The 19,240-nt window shown below is 55.6% G+C and overlaps 2 pseudogenes; one reads left to right on the top strand and one right to left on the bottom strand.

Moving 5' to 3' along the window:
• Window positions 1-4,666: 4,666 nt before the first annotated feature.
• LOC143641049 (ubiquitin-like protein ISG15 pseudogene) lies at window positions 4,667-4,999 on the bottom strand (annotated as a pseudogene).
• Window positions 5,000-15,216: 10,217 nt separating this feature from the next.
• LOC143388658 (transcription factor HES-4-like) lies at window positions 15,217-16,160 on the top strand (annotated as a pseudogene).
• The last annotated feature ends 3,080 nt before the right edge of the window (window positions 16,161-19,240 follow it).

Below are 19,240 nucleotides of genomic sequence, written 5' to 3'. Positions count from 1 at the left end.
GGTGCTCACTCCCCATAGCACCACCCAGGGGTACCCATATGCTCTGCTGTCAGCTCTATATGCCCTCAGAAGGTCTCCCTTCCAGCCAAACTTCTGCTGCCACAGTTACCAGTGCCACCTTGTGGTCACTTGAGCTCATGTCAGTCCACCTTGGGAAAAAAGCACTGATCACACCCACCTCCCCGTAGTCCCTGGTCTGTCTGTGGGGCTTTTTCTGCCCAGTCCTTGAATGAGTCCTTCCCAGGCCCAGAAATGGCCCCACCCCCACATGGCCTCCATCCCACAGGTAGCCTGCCTGAGCCCCCAACCTGCCGACTGCCTCCTGGTACTCGCACTCCACCCTGTCCCTCTGCTCCTACTCCTTCCACTGCCACAACCCACTTGGGAGTCACCCCTGCCCATCACCTGTGTTAGGGACCTTCCCATCTCTTGTGGCCCTGAAACCCATTGTTCTAATGAAACTTTGCAAGAAGTCTCAGTCCCTGGCCACCTTCACTTCTGCTCTGGGGAGCTCCTGCCCCAAACACCTCTGGACCCCTCACACTGTCCATGACACACTAAAAAGTGTCCAGGCGGTGCTGGCAACTTCCTGCCCAGGGCAGGGTCTGACTCCTAGAGCCAAAAAGCCGATGGAAGACTTGGTGTGGGGCCTGGCTCCCCACCACACCACTTGCAGCCTCCTCATGCAGTTTCAAGCTGTGCCACATCCTCCCTGTCCCTCTCAGAAGACATAGGGAGCTTCACAGCAAGATGTCCCTGCTGGGCCTAGGCCAGTCACCAAGGGTTGGCCTTCTGTGGTTCCTCTTGCCAACTCCAGGTGAGGCCAGGAGGTGTCTGGGTCAAGCCTGTGCCCTTTACCTGTCCCCAAACAGGTACTCACCACCCTGAACAACCTGCTATTCAGGGTGGTGAGTAAGTGAAAATTAAGGGACAGAGGCACAGAGGGCTAGCACACAGAATAGCGACACTCCAGAAGCCTGCAGTTCTTGACCCCACCCCTTACTTCTCAGCTGGCCCCACCCTATCACAAACGAGCCCTAACCAGCCAGTCTGCGTCCCTGGCAGGGCTCAGTGTCCCAGGCACAGCCTCAGGGAGGCTATGTTGTAGCAGTTTCTAACAGCCCAGACAGTAGTGTGGCCTCTGGGGTGACATCTGCACACAGCCCAGGGACAGAAAGAGGGCTTTTCCACAGATTCAGAAGAAGAGCCCCAGACAGAGGCAACTGCCAAGGCCCAGGATGGGAACTAGCTCAAGAAGCTGCAGGAGAGCAGGAGGCCAGTGTGGTGAAGCCTGGGGAACAGGGAAAGTGGGAGGGGCAACAGGCACTGGCCGACAGCTTCTCAGGGCAGATCTGGGAGGGAGTCCGACCCTGGGCCTCTGCCACAACAACCAGGGGGTGCCAGGTGAGCAAGGACTATACAATATGCCCTTCCTCTCCCAGGCAGCTCCAAACCCAACTCAGCCAGGCCCTGTCCATCTTCAGGAGGAAAGAGACTGTGTGGAGATAGGTGGAACCCAGATGTGGGTCAATGCCTCTGAGAGTCCAGCTGTCCTGAGCTGGGCAAGAGGCACCAGACATAGGGGAGGTGGGCATAATAGGGCTGGTACCACTCCATGGCCAAGGGCTGAGTTTTAGGGAGCTTCCTGGAGGTGCTGGCCAGCTGGGCACTGGGGTGTACAGGGAAGAGAGAGGTACAAAGGACCAAAGGTGCAGGAAGGAGAAGGCAGAGGCAGACCCTAGAGGGGAGAGCTTTGGTGGAGGCTGTCAGGGAGGAGCTTCCTCATGAAGGAGTGCAGGATCAGCAGAGGAGGTCAGTCAGGTGAAAAGGAGGAGGATCGGCTTGTTCTCCCAGCCAGTGGGTCCTGGAAGCATGGCTGGCTTTCTGTCCTCTGTCCTCCCCATGCTGATGGCACCTTTCTCCCACCCTCATCCAAGGCGCAGGGTGCAGTTGCTGTTCGCTGCTTCCCTGAGTATCAGTGCTCACTCTCCCCAGATTGCACTGGGACCTCACACCTGTGAGCACGATGCCCCACAGGCCAGGCTGCTTCTCCAAGGGCCCAGCGTGTGTGGCCAAGGGAAGGGTAGGGAGGGTTCAGGCCAACCTCAGGCCTGACTGCCCTGCACCCTGTCTGGCTGTGTGGGGAGGGGAAGTGTCTGCATCAGCCTCAGGGTCAGGCAGGCCCTGAGGGACTGTCCTCACTGCAGCCCCACCATGCATGCCCTGCATCTCACCACCTCAGCTACTCCCACAGGCAGAGCCCCCAGGAGAAGGTGCTGGGCTCCTGGCAGGCACAAGGCCCAGCTGGACAGGGCAAAGGGACAGACTGGACCATAAGCAGCGAGCAGAGGTGATACATGTACATGAAGACAGAGGCCTCTCAGACCCAGGCAGAGGGCGCCCACTGCCAAGACTTGAGCGTCCTCCTCCCAGGCTGAGCCCAGGGACACTATCTTCTCAGGTGCAGATCTGGGAGGGAGTCCGACCCTGGGCCTCTGGAGATGGGTTCCACCTCTCTCCACTGTGACAGAGCATCAGGAACCACCACTGCCAGCCAGGCCAGTGGAAAGTACAGAACGACTGCACACAGCTCGGCCCCAGGCACACACCAGCACAGCTGGAACCAGCCTGCTGGTGAGCAGCTCTGCTCCCTCTCCCACGCTTCCACTCCATGGAGTGGGGTGTGTGTGCAGGGAAGCCTGGGAGAGGCCATCCCCCTTTCCCAGTCAAGCTGTTAGCCCCTGCAGGGGGCCTTCCTCACAGGAAGTTCTCAGGATCTGAGCTGGAGGGGGGGGCCCTTCTCTGGGGAGGGTCTCTCTCCACTGGAGGCTTCAAGGAGACCTTCCCCAGCCTGCGCCCCAGCAGCAGAACATTCAGGGGGCAGAGGCCTCTTCCCAGAGGGAACTCTCCCTGGGAGGATCAAGTCTGCTAGACAAGGCTACCATAGTGACTGCAGCAAGGCCTCAGAGCTGGGGAGCCCCATAGGGAAGAGCTGACAGAGGCAGGAGGGCAGCTCCCACCCCATCCAGCCCCCCCAGCTCTGATGTGAGCAGCTGGCCTGGGTCCCACCGTGGAGACAGTGGAAGCTGCCCCCCACCCCCTGTCGCCATCGGGTAGGCTTTGATCATCTAGGTTTGGGGGAATCAGCCCTTCTGAGAGGAGCAGAACAGCCAGGTGGGGAGAGGCAGGGAGCTGGCAGGAGCAACCTTCAGTGTGGGAACAGCCCCATTTTGACCTCCAGTCTCTCCACCTCAGCATCTGGGCCTGGGAAATTGGCCTCTGACCTGCGTGGGTGTCCCGAGTAGGTGGCCTCTAACCTTGAATGCAGCCCCCTGCAAAGTTTCCCACCCACAGGGGTGCTGTGAAGGTGCAGGCAGGCCCCAACAGAACAGACTCCCTCTAGCACCCACGGGGGCAGCCCAGGAGAGGGAGAGAGGCTGGCTTCAAAGCAGACTTTTCCACTTCCAGTGGGGGGTGGGGTGGACGGAAGGAGGGGCTCTTCTCTGGGTGGGGATTAGGGGAATGGGTGGGTCTGGAAAAAGCCAAGAGCTGTTTCCATCCTGCCCTCCTTTGCCTGTGTAAGGTAGATCACCCCACAGAATCCAGGGCATTCCCCACCCATCCCAGAACTGCCCCAGAAACCCCGGGAAGCCAAAGACAAGACAGACCCACTCAGGTGCACCAGCAGCACCAGCAGCACCAGCACCCGGGTGGGAAGGAGACAGCCCCTCCCCCAGCCACACAGGCAGCTTGCCTGTGGCAGGCAGTCTCCTGTGCCAGCAGACTCCAGCCTGGACCTGCCTGGGGGAGGGGCCTTGAGGGCACTAGGTGTGGCCAAGGGGTAGGCTGAGAACCTGGAGTCTAGAAGAGGGAAGCAGGGACAGGGAGAAGGGAGTGAATTGGCCCATCTGGGAAGGTCTGCGACATGCTCTCCTGGTGGACAGGGTAAACCACCAAATCCTGGCCTGCTGCACTTGGCCTCTTCATTAGGCATATCTCTGGAGGATACACATGCCCCCTTAATCTATCCCCACCTCACTACAGGCAGGACAAAACAGGTGGGCAGGTTGCAGCCCCCAGTGTTGTGCAAGAGGCTCCCTTGCCCTCCCACCCACAGGTCTAAGGACCCACCCTCACTGCTTCCAGGGCTTTGGGAGGGGCTGATCCCATGGAGCCACACACTGTGGTCTGTGGAACCTGACCTGGCCTGACCTGTTCCTCCCTAATTCTGCCCACCCAAATGTGAAAGTGGAGCCATTGTGAGTCTGTGGCTCAGCCTGGCCAGGCAGCCCCAGCAAATGTGTCTCTTTATCATTCTTTAGATATGACCCCTTGACCCCAGGAGGCATGGAAGTATGTCTCCCTTCAATTTCTGGGAGAAGAGTCACAGTGGAGACCACTAGGCTCTGTGACACCTGGTCCCTTGACTTCTAGCCCAGGCCTGTCACCCAGGCCTGGTTCTCTCTCAAACCTCGTCCCTCCTAATTCATCAGCAGAGAGGGGGAGATCAGGCAGACAGACAGAAGGCAGTTCGTCCTTTACATCATCTTTATTCCTAGCACTTGATCCTGGTTGGGGCTCCTCTCTTCTTCTAGGCCCCGCCCCCACGCAGGCGCAGGTTCAGAAACACAGTGCTCTGAGGGGTGAGTCCATACTCCCCCAGCAGCTAAGAGTCTTCCATGGGCCTCCCCTCGAAGCTCAGCCAGAACAGATCTTCCTGGATGTGCTCCTGCTGGCCCACCTGCCACTTGAGCTCCGCCACGTTCTGCGTCAGCCTGATGCTGTAGGGTCTGATGTGGCCCTTGTCGTTCCTCACCAGGATGCTCAGGGGGCTGTCACAGTTCTGCACCATCAGCAGGACTGTGCTGCCAGAGGCCAAGCCCTGGCTGATGAGAGGGACCCTGTCCTGCAGCACGGGGCCACTGGGCAGGGCCAGGTGCTGCTGGAAGGCAGGCACTCCAGTCTTCTGGAAAATCTGCTGCTTCAGTTCCAACAACATTGTGGAGTCACTCAGGGACACATGGTGCTCCTCGCCCCCCAGCTTCTTCACCTCCAGGTTCCAGCCCTGGGGGCATCACCAAGGTTGGGCTCCCACACTGGCCACAGGTCCTGGGTGCTGTTCTCTGCTGGCTGCCTCCTCCACCCACTCGGCCCAGGAAGGCCAGTTTCCCACAGCCTCCATGTTCCTCCCATCACCCTCTGTGTCCCCCTGTGGGCCCATCCCTTCTCCTCACACTTGGGAACCCGGCCAAGCTCAGGGCTTGGCAGTGGGTGCTCTGCTGCTGGGAGACCCCAGCAAGGGGAGGGAGGAAAGTGGGCTGGAGTAGCCCAGCTGCCCCACTGTGCCATCTGCCTCACCATGGCCCTGGTCTCCAGTGCTTGGTCCACCTCAAGTGCTCAGGAGTTGGCTTCCTCTCCCCTCTAGCTGCTCCACAGTCCATTTATGAGTCTAAGCTACACACGTCAGAGGGCGGTGCCTCCCACAGCCCTCACCAATGGCTGGTAGCCTTCAGTTTCGGTTTCCTTTTCCCAGTGCGTGCCCCAGCATGAGTGAAGAAACAAGACAGAATGACAGGGAGATACTCTGGAGGGCCTGGCTCTCAACGGGACCTGAGGGCCAGGACCCCGTCCCTGCCTCCCAAGGCTCCACCAGGGTGTGCATTCAGAAGTTCGTAAATGTCCAGCACTCAGTCTGCCTACAAGATGCACAAAAGTCATAGTAACATGAACTAATGACTGATAACTTTCACTTTCCATTTACCAGTTTACAGATTAGTTAGCTTGGAAATTTTCACCATGATTAATCTGGAAAAAAATCATAAGATAGGGAAAATCCAAATTACCCAGAGATAACCATTGGTTTAGGACAATATTTGTTTAAATTATTTCTTAGTGAAAGAAATGTATCTTGGGGCTGGGATGTGGCTCAAGTGGTAGAGCGATCGCCTGGCATGTGTGCGGCCCAGGTTCAATCCTCAGCACCACATACAAACAAAGATGTTGAAAAATAAACATTAAAAATTAAAAAAAAAGAAATGTATCTTATTTTGTACAAAAATAAATTTGTGGACACTATTAAAAAAAAAGAAAAGAAAGTTAAAAGACAACCCACAGTCTGGGATGAAATGTTTCAAATCATTTATCTAAGAGTCCACTATCCAGGAAATATAAAGAGCTGTTACAGCTGGGTGTAGTGGTACACAGCTATAATCCCAGTGGCTTAGGAGGCTGAGGCAGGAGGATCACGAGTTCAAAACCAATCTCAGCAATTTAGCAAGGCACTAAGCAACTCAACGAGATCCTGTTTCTAAATAAAAAATTAAAAAGGGCTGGGTGGGCATAGTGGCACAGGCCTGTAATCCCAGTGGCTTGAGAGGCTGAGGCAGGAGGATTTCGAGTTCAATGGTAGCCTCACCAAAAGCAAGGCCCTAAGCAACTCAGTGAGAATTTGTCTCTCTATAAAATACAAAATAGAGCTGAAAGGCTGGGGATGTGGCTCAAGTGGGTAGTGCGCTCACCTGGCATACGTGGGGTGCTGGGTTCGATCCTCAGCACCACAGAAAAGTAAAATAGAGATGTTGTGTGCACTGAAAACTAAAAAATGAATATTAAAAAATTCTCTTTCTCTCTATTTAAAAAAAATAGAGGGGCTTGGGATGTGGCTCAAGGGGTAGTGCACTCGCCTGGCATGCGTGCGGCCTGGGTTCAATCCTCAGCACCACAGACAAAGATGTTGTGTCCACCAAATACTAAAAAATAAATATTAAAATTCTCTCTCTCACTCTTTCTTAAAAAAATAAATAAATAAATAAAATAGAGCTGAAGATGTGGCTCAGTGGTTAAGCACCTCTGAGTTCAATCCCTGGTACCTCCCCACCAACAAAAAGTGTTCCTACCATGAGGTAGCTACAGCCCCATCCCTAAATTGAGGGACATCTACAGCCCCAGCCCTAAATTGAGTCTTATTAGGGGGATATGGCTCAGTGGTTAAGTGCCACTGGGTTCAATTCCTGGTACAACAAACAAACAAACAAACAAAAACAACTCTTACCACACACCAGCAGGACAAACAGCTCAACTCAATCTCCAAGCCAGCAAAAAGGGCTGGTGTGTAGCTCAGTGGTAAAATGCTCACCTAGTCTACATAAGGCCCTGGGCTTCATCCCCAGCAACACACATACACAAACATGTGTGCACACATACACACTCATTAATTTTTAGGGAAATGCAAACCACAACCAGTCTGAGCCAGACATGGTGGTGTGCTGGCACCCACCTGTAATCCTAGCTACTCAGGAGGCTAAAGCAGGAGGATTGCAAGTTGGAGGCCAGCATGGAAATTTAGCAAGACCTGTATTAAAATAAAGAGGGGATGTTGGGATATGGCTCAATGGTACAGCGAGCCGACACCAGTAACAGAAGCAGTGATGAGCACTGACAAGCACCTGGAGAACCGGGAGCCCTGGTACTGCTGCTCCGAGTGTGAAAGCCGCAGTGGAGAACAGGCCGGTTGTCCTTCAAAATGCCAGACAATTATCATATAACCTGGCAATTCCATTCCTGAGTACGTATCCAAAAGAATTGAACACCAGCATTTTTTTATAATTGGTAACAGGTAGAAACAACTCAAATGTCCATCAACAGAAAAATGGGCAAGGAAAACGTGGTGTGTGCACACACATGGAGTATTACTCGGCCAGGACAAGGAACCAGCTTCTGTCACACCACACCACAGTCCTGAATGAAATAACCCAGACACAAACAGTCACCTGCTGTGAAACTAAGGATATCAAAAGTCCAGAACAAGGCTGCTAGGGTTTGGATCTGGAATGGCCACACATTGACAGCTCAGTCCCCAGCCCATGTCACTACTGGGAGGTGGTAGAATCTTTTGGAGTTGGGCCCGGGTGGGAGGAAGTAGGAGACAGGGCTGCTTTGGAAGGGCCCTGGTACCCTGGCCCCTCCTCTCTCTGCTTTGCACTACCATGAGGTGAGCAGCTCTCCCCCATGCCTGCCACGATATGCTTCCTCAAAAGCTGCAGAGCCAAGGGACCATGGACTGAAACCTCTGAACCCTGAGTCAAAATAAACCTGTCTTCCTTTTAAGTTGACTGGGTCAGGTTATTTTGTCACAGTGTGCAAAGCTGAGGACCACAGGGGGGTCCATAGAGAAGTGGTTTACCCCAGTTACTTCTCTTCTCCTGTACTTCTGCCTGTGCCTATGGCCTTCAGCAGCCCTGTAATTCATTTCTCTGTGGCTTGAGCCTCTCCTCCCTCTATAGCCTGCTCGCTGCTGTGCCTGCCCCTAGCCATGCAGAGGACACTGTGTGAAGGAGTGGAATCCCTAATACATCTAATTACATCCAATATATTTATCTTTGTTAACCTATACACATGTGCTGGATCTTATGTTCTCAAGATCATTCTGATTTTTACTCAGTGTGAGAGCAAGCACCATCCCGACTGTCTGCCTGAAAGCATAAACCTAGATATTTTATTGACCATAAATTAGCATTTAGAACCTCAAGGCTCATCTGGTCTGACATGGTGTTCCTGTCATGGCAATGGAGAGCCCTGACCATGTGGCGAATACTGTCTGCACAGCAGGCACCAGGAGTCTGCTTTTGCTTCTTCCTCTACCTAATCCTAGCTGGTTTCATGCCCATTAAAAAACATTCCTATCTGAGATGTTGATGTGCCTCTGGCGGGTGAGCCTCACCAGGGCTGGGCTTGGGTCCTGATGCACAGACTGTGTCCCTGAACTCCAGGGGGGGCAGAGCCTTCTTCATAACAGTGCCCGGACCTAGCCTCACCGAGAGTCTAGAAGCACAAGGGACCAGATTCTTTCATCTAATGCAAGTCTGCCAGCGTCAGATCCAGACCCCTCTCCCTGTCTCCCTAGTGGGCTGGTCACCACCCGAGGCCACCATTCTGGATGACATCTGGCTGACTCAAGACACCTGACCCTGTGTCCCTTTGTAGCCTTTGGTCACAGCTCAAAGGTCACCCCATGTCCCTGGGCAGATGGGCTGGGCCTTCCCCACAGGCCTCCTGATGCAGGGGCGACAGGTATGCTATGGCTGCAGGACTGGAGCACAGGGCTTTCTTTTTAGCCAGTGGACAATGACCAGGGAAGGTGTCAGTCAAGACCTGGGTGGGGCTCCCAGGCCGGGCTAATTAAACAGCAGCCAGGAGCTCACCAGACCCTTCACCAGGACCAGGAGGACTGAGCAGTTGCAGCCAGACCAGAGCCCTCCTTCCTCACGGCCCCCTGGGCTGGCACAGCCACTCCCAGAGGCAGCCCTAGCAATGGGCCCCTTGGGAGAGCAGGATGTAGTACAGGGCAAGAAAGAGACCTCTTTTAACACTGCTTCTTAGTAAAACAGACCTGGGCTGGGGACAGGGCTCTCAGGACAGGGTGGTGATATCTGTGGAGAAACCTGGAGGAGGAGACAGGTCTGTGACCAGGGCTGTTGTTCTAATCTGTGAAAAGCAGTTGGCAGGAGCAGGCATGGGCAGTTCAAACCCACCAGGCCCGTGAAGGAGGAGGAGAAGGAGCTGCAGGTCTGATGGGAGAAGGGCCCCGCAGTATATGACACCACACGAGGTCAGCTGTCTTCTAAATCCATACCCGTGTGCAGACCCAGGACTGCGGGGACTGCCACAGGCAGTTGAGACTTGGGCTAAGGCCAAATCAGGCCCCCTCATGTTCCTGCCACAGAATGACATGTCTGGCCTCTGGTTCTCAGACACCCAACCGACAGGGGAGTGCTAAGGTGGGGAGGCTACCAGGACAGAACCACCACTGCCCCCTGGGGTCAGAGCTCTCTAGGAGAGAGGCTGCCCTGAGCATCCAGCACAGTGCCCTCTCAGTCCAGTTGACCCTCAGCCAACAGCAACTTTATGAGCGAGGCCTCAGGCAGCCTGGGCTCCCTCAGAGCCCCCAGGTGAGAGGAAGATGGCAGGTGGTTGTTAAACCATGTGACAGTCTTGAGGCAGGTGGTGTTGAGTGTGGTGGAGCAGATGGGCAGCGCAGCAGCAGCCACAGGGCTGCAGACAAGTGCCCTGGACAAGAGAGGAGAGGTGCCCAGCATGAGGATACTTCACTGGGGCCTCTGCCAGGACCTCACCTCTCAGGGCTAAAGGAGAGGGAGGCGGCTGCCAGGCTGGAGGTAGTGGGGACCCCAACCCTAAGGCTGGAGTGGACCTTGGCCAGCATAAGGCAAGCGAGGAGGGCACCGAGCCAGGAGGGAGGGAAGGTCATTGTGAAGACTGTGGAGTCCCCGAGGACTGTGACAGCATGGCTGGGAGAGCGGCGGGAGCCAGGAGTAGTATCTAGGAAAGAGCAGCATGGCGCAGGGTAAGCACTGGCCCCTTCTACACAGGTCTTTTCAGGAAGTGGCCATGGGGAGGAGCCTGCCCGCTGCACCATGGACAGAAGGCTCTGCCCGGCTCCAAGCCCCCCACAGCGTAACAACAGCAGTCCCCAGGCTGTGCCCACCCTGAGTACTCCGTGTCATGAAGCAGTGGTTGCCATAGGCTGCTCTGTTTTGAGTACAAGGACTGAAGCACATGACTCCACACCTTGTTTCTACAAGTAAACAGCCACCATCTGCCTGGCACAGCCATAAGGCTCAAAATAATAAATAAATGAATTAACCATGCTTATGAGAAGGACCCCTGTGAACTTATCAAATTGATCAGAAGCACAGGGGTGCAAGGGTATATCAAACATCAGAAAAACCAGGCCCATGAGCTTATCGAACACCCCAGAGCACCAAATGACATAATGCCCTCACCTGAGGCCCATAAAAGGAGGGGCACCCCAAGACTGGACATGACAGCACCCTGCCCATGTCACCTGGTCACTTTTCAGGAGCCTTGCCCAGGAAAATCACCACAGCAAGGAACTTCCAAATATCTGTGCTCCAGGGTTAGCATAGTGTGGTTCCTCCAGACTGTGATGCCCACACACGGCCCCCTCCAAGCTGAACAACTGAAGTTGACATCCAAGTGGACACTGTGAAGCTGCCTCTGTCAGAACCTTGGCCTAGAATAAGTGCCTACACTCTGACAGCTCCAAATAGCCAGGAATGATCTATTTGGCTGGTTCATAATCCTATCTGACCACTACAGACTCTTTGCATCTTATCTCTCTCTACTGGAACAGGAAGTAGGGAGGAGGGAAAGATCACTGACCCTGGGTCCAGGATTCAGTCCATCCCCAATGTCCCAGTCATAATGCTACATAATCAATGACCCCCAAATACTGCCTTTTTCTGTGGGTTGATCCTGGAATGGGCATGCAGGGCCTCTGCTTTGCCAGGTGGGGGTCCTGGCTCAGTACGTGTGAGCTGGCCACTCACAGCTACAGCTGGGACCATGTGGTGTCCTGTGGAGGTGCATGTACAGAGCTGGTGTTGGCTGTCAGCTAGGCCTTTATGATACCGTGAAGTACATATTTGATCTCTGTCTCCTTGCACACAAGTTGAAAAATACCTTGTAACTTCAAAATAATGTGTCTTGGGCTGGGGCTGGGGCTCAGTGGTAGAGCACTTGCCAAGCATGTGTGAAAGACCAGGTTTGAGTCTCCGCACCACATATAAATAAATGAATAAAGTAGGGCTGGGGATGTGGCTCAAGCTGTAGCGGGCTCGCCTGGCATGCGTTGCGGCCCGGGGTTCGATCCTCAGCACCACATACAAACAAAGATGTTGTGTCCACCGAAAACTAAAAATAAATAAATAAATATTTTAAAGAATGAATAAAGTAAAGGTCCATCAACAACAATAAAATTTTTTTTAAAGAAAGAGTGAGAGAGAGTGAGAAAGAGGGAGAGAGAGAGAGAATTTTAATATTTATTTTTTTTTAGTATTTGGCGGACACAACATCTTTGTCTGTATGTGGTGCTGAGAATCGAACCCGGGCCGCACGCATGCCAGGCGAGCACGCTACCGCTTGAGCCACATCCCCAGCCCAATAAAAAATTTTTAAAGAGTGATGTGTCTTTGTATATCAAGTGCTGGCTAGTAACCCCCTGGGTAACTTCAGGAGGGGGCCCTGAGGAGCTGATGAAAGTCCGGTTGATCAACAGTGACCAGTGATCTAACCCATTATGCTTACGTGAGAAGCCTACATTAAAACACAAAGAACAGCCAGGCATGGTGGCCCACGCCTGTAATCCCAGTGACTCAGAGGCTGAGGCAGAAGGATTGCATGCTCAAAGCCAGCTTCAGCAAGTTAGCAAGGCCCTAGTAACTTAGGTCCCCTCTCCCTGAAAACAAAGGGTCTGGGGATTGGCTCAGTGGTTAAGTGCCCCTGGGTTCAACCCCTGGTAACCAACCAACCAAACCCCCAAGGTCAGGATTCTAGGAGCTTCCAGATGAACACTTAGAGGTTCCTGAGGACAGTGCCCAGGGAGAGCATGGAAGATCCAGGATCCTTCTCCACCCTCTTCCCCTGTGTCTCTTCATCTGCATTGCTTAGAGTACACTTTATGATAAACCAGTGAATGTGATTTCCTGCATTCTGTGATCCACTGGCACAAATTAACTGAACCAAGGAGGGGGTTGTGGGAACCCTGAATTTTTGCCAGTGGTCAGAAGCATAGATAAGACCCCTGGAGCTGGTGGCTGACATCCAAAATGGGGGCAAATCCTTAATCCATGCATGGGGTCTGATGAGATCTCCAGGCAAACAGTGTCATCTGAGCTTGAGGACACCAGCTGCTCCATTGTTGAATAAGAGAGTAGGACACACTGATTTTCTGTTGTTGTTGTATCATCAGACCCTGGCAGGGTGCCCACTGCAACACACACATGCCAGGGAAGCCTTCCTCATAGCATGGGGCCAGGTCTCAACAGCAAATGTCCCAAGGCAGCAAGGTGGGTGTGTACAGCACCTTTAAAATTAAGCCTTAGGGGCTGGGGTTGTGGCTCAGTGGTAGAGTGCTTGCCTAGCATATGTGAGGCACTGGATTTGATTCTCAGCACTCTATATAAACAAATAAAATAAGGAACTAAACATCAACAACTAAAAAATATATATTAAAAAAAACCCTCAGCCTTAGAAGTCATGTCTTGCCAGGCCCCTGTCCTCACCCGGACACATCACAAGGTTATGGAGCAAGAAGTCAGTGCCCCTTTTGGAAAACCCAGTCTGCCACACAAGGGAATCACCACCATGACCCTGTACAGCCAAGGACCCTCCCTTCCTACTCATAGTGGAGGCCCAACGCCCCCAGGAAGATCCTTTAGAGGTCAAGTTCATATTCAAGAGGCCATGAAGGGATAGTAGAGGGACAAGGGAAGAGTCTCAGAGAGATGCAGCTGGACAGCAGGCTCAGCCTGTGATAAAGCTGGTGCTCATGCACTCTTGCTAGGGACTGTTTGCACAGGCCCCTCAGTCCTCGGGGGGCTTTCCTTCAGCAGGAGGGGGCACTCAGGCAGAGCAGAGGTGAGAACAGGCAGTGTCCTCTCTGTTCAGCTGGGTGGCCAGACCTGGGGAAGGAACAGGGCTGCAGCTGGTGAGAATCTAGTGCTCACTGTGTGCTGGGCACCCTCAGTGTGTTCTGGGGATAAGATCTCATTTGTCTTTCCCAAGAACTCTAGGGTAAAAAGAGAAACCAAAAGTTCAAAGGGCAGGAACCTTGTGGGGAGAGGTGGGGAACACAGAGAAACCAGGGAGAACCTTGCTCTCAGGCTTCTGCTTCACTCTGGGTCCCTTTATGCCTGATTTCTTTCTTCCCAAGGTGAGGCCCAGAACACAGGGACAGGCTCAGGCCCTCAGAGGAAATTCCCTGCAGGAGAAGGGGATACTGTGGACACTGGGGGTACTTTCCAGATTGACAGCCAAGCAGAGGGTGCACCTCATGTAGACTTCAGGGGTTATAGGCAGACTCTCCCCCGCACCCTACCTCAGTGCCCCTTGAGAACAGGAGGACTCTCTGCTCAGTGCTGGGTTCCAGAGGGCTTCCCCAAGGTGAAGCCAGGGCTGTGTTTCCTCTAGACTAGGGCCAGACTAGGGTTGACCTCAGAGGGGCAGCTTCAGATGGGGCCCCAAGGACAGGCTCTCCAGACCTCTCCCTGGGCCAGAAGCCCCCAGGACCCTGCTGGCCCTACCTAACACTTCCAGTCTTCTCTTGGCCCCCGTGACCCTTAGGATTCTGGGGATGCCAATCCCTCCAGCTGGACCTTGCAGAGCTTCCTTCCCATGAAGAATCCATCCTGTAGGCTTCAGGACCACCCAGAGGAAGGAGAGGCTTCTCTGCCACAGCCTACCCCTCACTTTCTGTCTCTCCAAAAGTGTGTCTGCTTTTTGTTGGTGTGTGGCAGGCCTCCTCCACTGGACTGGGAGCACCAGGAGAGTCTCCAGCCGTCGGGGCTCCAGGACCTCAGGAAACCTCCACCATGGATGCAGGACGTCTGTCAGGCCATGTATGCTGGGGACCCTGAGTGCTAAACAGAAAAGCAATGCCCATGGTGTGACCCAAAATGAAAACAACAGCAAGCAACAGACAGAAACTTTTTAACAATTGCCCTCAGAAGAAAGGCCCATCACCATTACATCCTTCTACCTGGCTTGTGTCATCACCCTGTGACACTGCCAGTCTGCCCACATCAGATTGCCCTATGGTGTCACCCAATGCCACCAACTGCCTGCCGAGCTCAGCCAGTCACCTCTCTCCAGCCCAGTGACTGGCGTTGGTTCTTTCGTCCCAGCAAAGCTTGGTTCACGTCCCTAGAGGCCCAGGCTTGCACTAAATGCTGCACACGTGCAGCCTGAACAAATCTGGAGACTGAGGGGCTTGTGAAATTTCCTCTCAGACGTACTGCACCGGCGCGACAGACCGCATCCCCGTGCACTCCGGCTTCCACGCGGCGGGTAGGTGAGCCTACATCCCGAGCACCCTCCTGGCTCGCGCCGGGAACCTGCCAGAGCGGGGCATCGCGGTCCCACTGTCCGGGCTGGCGGAGCAGGTGCGGCAGCGAGTGAGTGACAGCTGGGGAGGCGGGGTCGCACGCCCGCGGAGCTGAGCTGGAGAGGCGCTTTGCCCATTGGCCGACGCTAGTGTGGGAAAGGACGCCTGGCCGGGTTCACAGGCCCCGCGGCGGTGCGGCCTTATATAGCCGGCCACTGTCCCGGTTCGCGGGCTTTTGGCCGGAACCCACCAGAGGGTGCAAACGTTCTGCCCGGCACCAGAGCGCGGGCTGAGGGATGCCGGCTGACACCCCAGAGAAGCCGAGCGCCTCGCCGTTGGCAGGAGCGCAGGCCAGCGCCAGCCCGACCCCAGATAAACCCCCGCAGCGCTGCAGAGCACTGTCACGTGGGTTCCCGCCAGGCGTGGGGTGTTCGGTGGTTGGGGGAGGGGCGGCCGAACGCGGGACTCCGCGGCTGCCCGACCCGCAGTCCTCCAAGCCCATCATGGAGAAGCGGCCCCGAGCGCGCATCAACCAGAGCCTTGCTCAGCTCAAGACCCTCATCCTGGACGCGGTCAGGAAGGATGTAAGTCGGGCGGAGAAGGGGGAATCCAAGGACTGAGGCTAACAGAATGGGACATGGCTGAGTTACAGACCACCACCCTGTCCCTGCCCCCAGAGCTCCCGTCATTCGAAGCTGGAGGAGGCCGACATCCTGGAGATGACGGTGATACATCTGCAAAACCTGCATCGCTTTCAGGTGACAGGTGAGGCGCGGGTGGCAGAGGCTAGGGGGGCGGGAGGCGCACAGGGCCACCGCCCTAGACACGACAGCTGGTCTCTGCTGCTCCCGCAGCCGCACTCAGCTCGGACCCTGCTGTCCTGGGCAAGTATTGCGCAGGCTTCAACGAGTGCCTGGCCGAGGTGACCCGCTTCCTGGCTGGCTGCGAGGGTGTCCCAGCCAAAGTTCGCTCTCGCTTACTTGGCCACCTGGCAGCCTGCCTGCTCCAGCTGGGGTCTTCGCGCCGCTCTGCCTCGCTGCCCGCCGCTGCAGACAAACCGGAGTCCGAGGTCTATGCTGGCCGCCCGCCACTGCGGTCGTTCGACGGCCCCTTTCCCCTGCTGCGCACAGGGGCCGCGTTCGCGCCGCTCCTGCCACCTAGGCTGACCCTGGCGCCTCCCGCCGCTCCCAGGATGGGGTCTCAAGGCCGGAGCGGACCCTGGAGGCCGTGGCTACAATGAACTGCAGCGGGTACTAGGGCCACGGCCTTGGCCAAGACTGTAGCAGAGAGTATTTATTTCCAGAGGCTTGGGGTGGTTTTTGTTGTCTTTGTGAACAGCCTGGTTCAGGCCTGCAGAGCGCTCAAGTTGGTGGTCTCCTGGCGGCCCAGCAGCCGGCTCCGGGCAGATGCGCCAGTTGGTGCCTCTTTTCCGAGGCCCCGCCTATTCGCAGACCCAGCCCTTTCGGAGACTGGGCCCTCTTCCGGCCAGCCCCGCAGTCCGGGCCTGCTATGGGGCCGCCCCTGCCTCTGGAGCTTTGAGATTGCTTTGGTCCACGGTAGTGCGGGCGGCCCGCTCGGCATGTGAAGCGTGCCCAGGAGGCGCAGGCAGGAAGGCTTCCCGGAATGTATCTCAGTACTGGAAGGCGGTCGCATGGCCTCCCTGGGCAAGTTTTCTTTAAGGGTACTTAGCCCACCTTCTCCCCGGACCCTGGGAGGTAGAGATCTGCCTTTTCATGCCATTGTTTCCCCAGGAGTTGTCCTTCGCTGGGGTGAGGACTGTCTTCTTCCTTTTAAGCTCAAGGTTCAGCACAAAGCCGCCCGCGTCCACCCAGGCCGACCCCCAGGCCTGCACTGGTAGGGGTCCCAACCGGGAAGGGTGTCTGGGAGAGGCTCGCAGATGGTAATCTGGACTCAGGAGACATTCCTTCCATGAATCCTGAGCACCTGCCTTTGGATGCAACTAAGGTCACCAAGCAGAAATGCCAGGCCACCCTGGGCACGCACCCTGTGCACCCCCTCAGCCACTGTCCTGCTACCCTCAGAGCTGCTGCTGGAGGCTCCAGGTGCTTGAGGGAGTGGTCCGGGCCACAAGCTGAGACCGCAGGGAGTCTTCCAGAGCCCTGCGCAAGGTGTACCCAGACCCGCTTCCCAGTGTGGCCAAATTCATCAGACACTTTCCTGGCACCTGCCTGGATGAGCCATCAGGGAGGTGAGTCCCTCTACCACAGGCTTATCTCGCCTCTTCCCACGGGTTCGCCTGGGTCCTCCTGGGCAGGACCATGGAACCTGGCAGAAACCTCCAAGTCTCTACCAAGACAGTCACCCTACTCTCTGCCTCCCTGCCTCCCTGGGCTCCCGGGGGCTGGGGCAGTGCCCCTGAACAGCAGGTCACCTTGTGGGCCAGCTGCTGTACCCTTGGGTGTACGTACATGCAGGGACCCTGCTCCCTTTAGATCTGGGTGGAAGGAGAAGGTGGAGGCTGCCCTTGGCAGGAGGGCTGGAGGGATCTGCAGAGGGGTGACAGGAGGAGGGGAGATGATGAGGGAGGGTAGGGCCCCTGCTGGGAATTGAGACTGGTGCGTGGGTAGGGGGGGCCACTTGCTCAGAGTTGGGTTCCAGACACACTGCAGGGAAAGGGGGACACTCTGCCTGGGTGTCCAAAAAGAAGAGGCCAACCAGGATGCCACCTGTGAGGTTGGGCTTCAGATGCCCCCTCTCCCCAGAAGCAGCAGTGTCATCCACCCCTGCCCCTTACTTCTTGATTCCTGGATCTGTTATGGGCACTGTTGCCAAAGGAATCTCTGTACTGGGGACCACTTAGCCCTCGGGGACTACTCTGGCTCCACAGGACCCTTACTCTCAGATGGGCAGACCCTCCTGATCTCTATTCCTTGAACTCAGTCTCCTCCCCAATTTTCTCCCCCCTCTCTATGTACCTCAGACCACTCCCCTGCTGCAGGCTTCTTCAGCTGTCTGGGTCCTGTGGGACTGTTCTCCCACCAGCCACACCTGTGTCCTTTCAAACGTAGCACCTCCTTAAAACAGTGGGCTCAACCTCAGCCCATGCTGAGCTGATCGATTGGTGTAAACAGTGTGCAGAATGGGAGTTGGGGTCTCTCTTGAGTCGATAGGGAGGTCCTAGGAAGCATAGCCTGGGCTGTAGCTAAGTCCCCAGCAGGGGACACTAAAGGGGTGGTTCTGGGTCTCCCAGGCTGCCCCCTTCTTGGCAACTGAGAGTGGCTGGGGCTCAGGAGCAGTGAGTCCCCTACCTCTGAGTCTCAGCCTTTCTACACACTAGCCAGGACAATGCTTGACCCTGTTTCCTACCACCACTGTGTGGGCTGAGGCAATATAGACCCTCATCAGGTGCTTTTCTGCAGGGCTGCCCTTATAGTGGGAGCAGCGCCCCCAAATGCAGGGTGTTCCCACTCTCAGGGGGCCTCTTCCTGTCCTCCCTACCCTTCTATATATTTCCTGTTTCTGAAGAGACCCTTGGGTCTTTCCTTGTCCCTCCCCCTCCCCCAGCTGTTCATGTCTTTGCTCTTGTCTTGAAGAGGCTTCCTGCTGAATAACAGATGGAGTCCCCTTTTCTGGGTGGAGGGGCACTGGTCACGGCCCTCCCAGTTCATCTCCAACAGCCCCCCTTCCAACCCTGTGCCTGGACTGGACCAAGGGTCAATAAGTGCTCAATTCATGTGCACTGTCGGCAGGCTACCTGCCTGTGTGGTGGGACTGACTGGGTCCTCTCCTGTGGCTTGGGGACTGAACAATGACAACAGATTATAGGTATTTGAAATCTGGAGAAGAACTTATCCCTATGGTGACAAAAGTCAGTGGCCAGGCCCATTAAACTCCATGTACTGGAAAACTGGTGCAGGGTCCGGGCAGGGACTGCTTGGATTCCTGGCTTATTAGAGGTGAGGCCCACTGTTCCCCCGCCCCCTCCTCCCATCACCTAGCATCCCTACTCCAAGGCTGTCTGTTTCCTACAGTCCTACCTGTGCCTGGATGCTCTCCCTCTGCTCCCTGGAACCCCTGGGCTACGTCAAGGAAACTGGGGCCCTGGCCTGGCAGCCTCCTTGGCACCTCCAATAGTCTCCTCCATGGGCCACATCCCATTGCACCAAGGATGGCCTATGTGACAGGGGGGCCCTGGAGAGGGGACGGGCTGTCATTCAAGGCAAGGCTGCAGGCTCCTTCCTGTCTGCTTTGGGGAAGCCAGCTGCCCTTTCCATGGAGAGAGCAACATAATAGATGAATGATAGATGAAGTCTCCTCTTCTTGCTGGAGGGGCACTGGGCAGCAGTGGCCTCCTGCCAA

This window comes from Callospermophilus lateralis, unplaced genomic scaffold, assembly GCF_048772815.1.
Source record: "Callospermophilus lateralis isolate mCalLat2 unplaced genomic scaffold, mCalLat2.hap1 Scaffold_83, whole genome shotgun sequence".
Classification (NCBI taxonomy): Eukaryota; Metazoa; Chordata; class Mammalia; order Rodentia; family Sciuridae; genus Callospermophilus; species Callospermophilus lateralis.
This window is presented reverse-complemented; position numbering and strand designations above follow the sequence as displayed.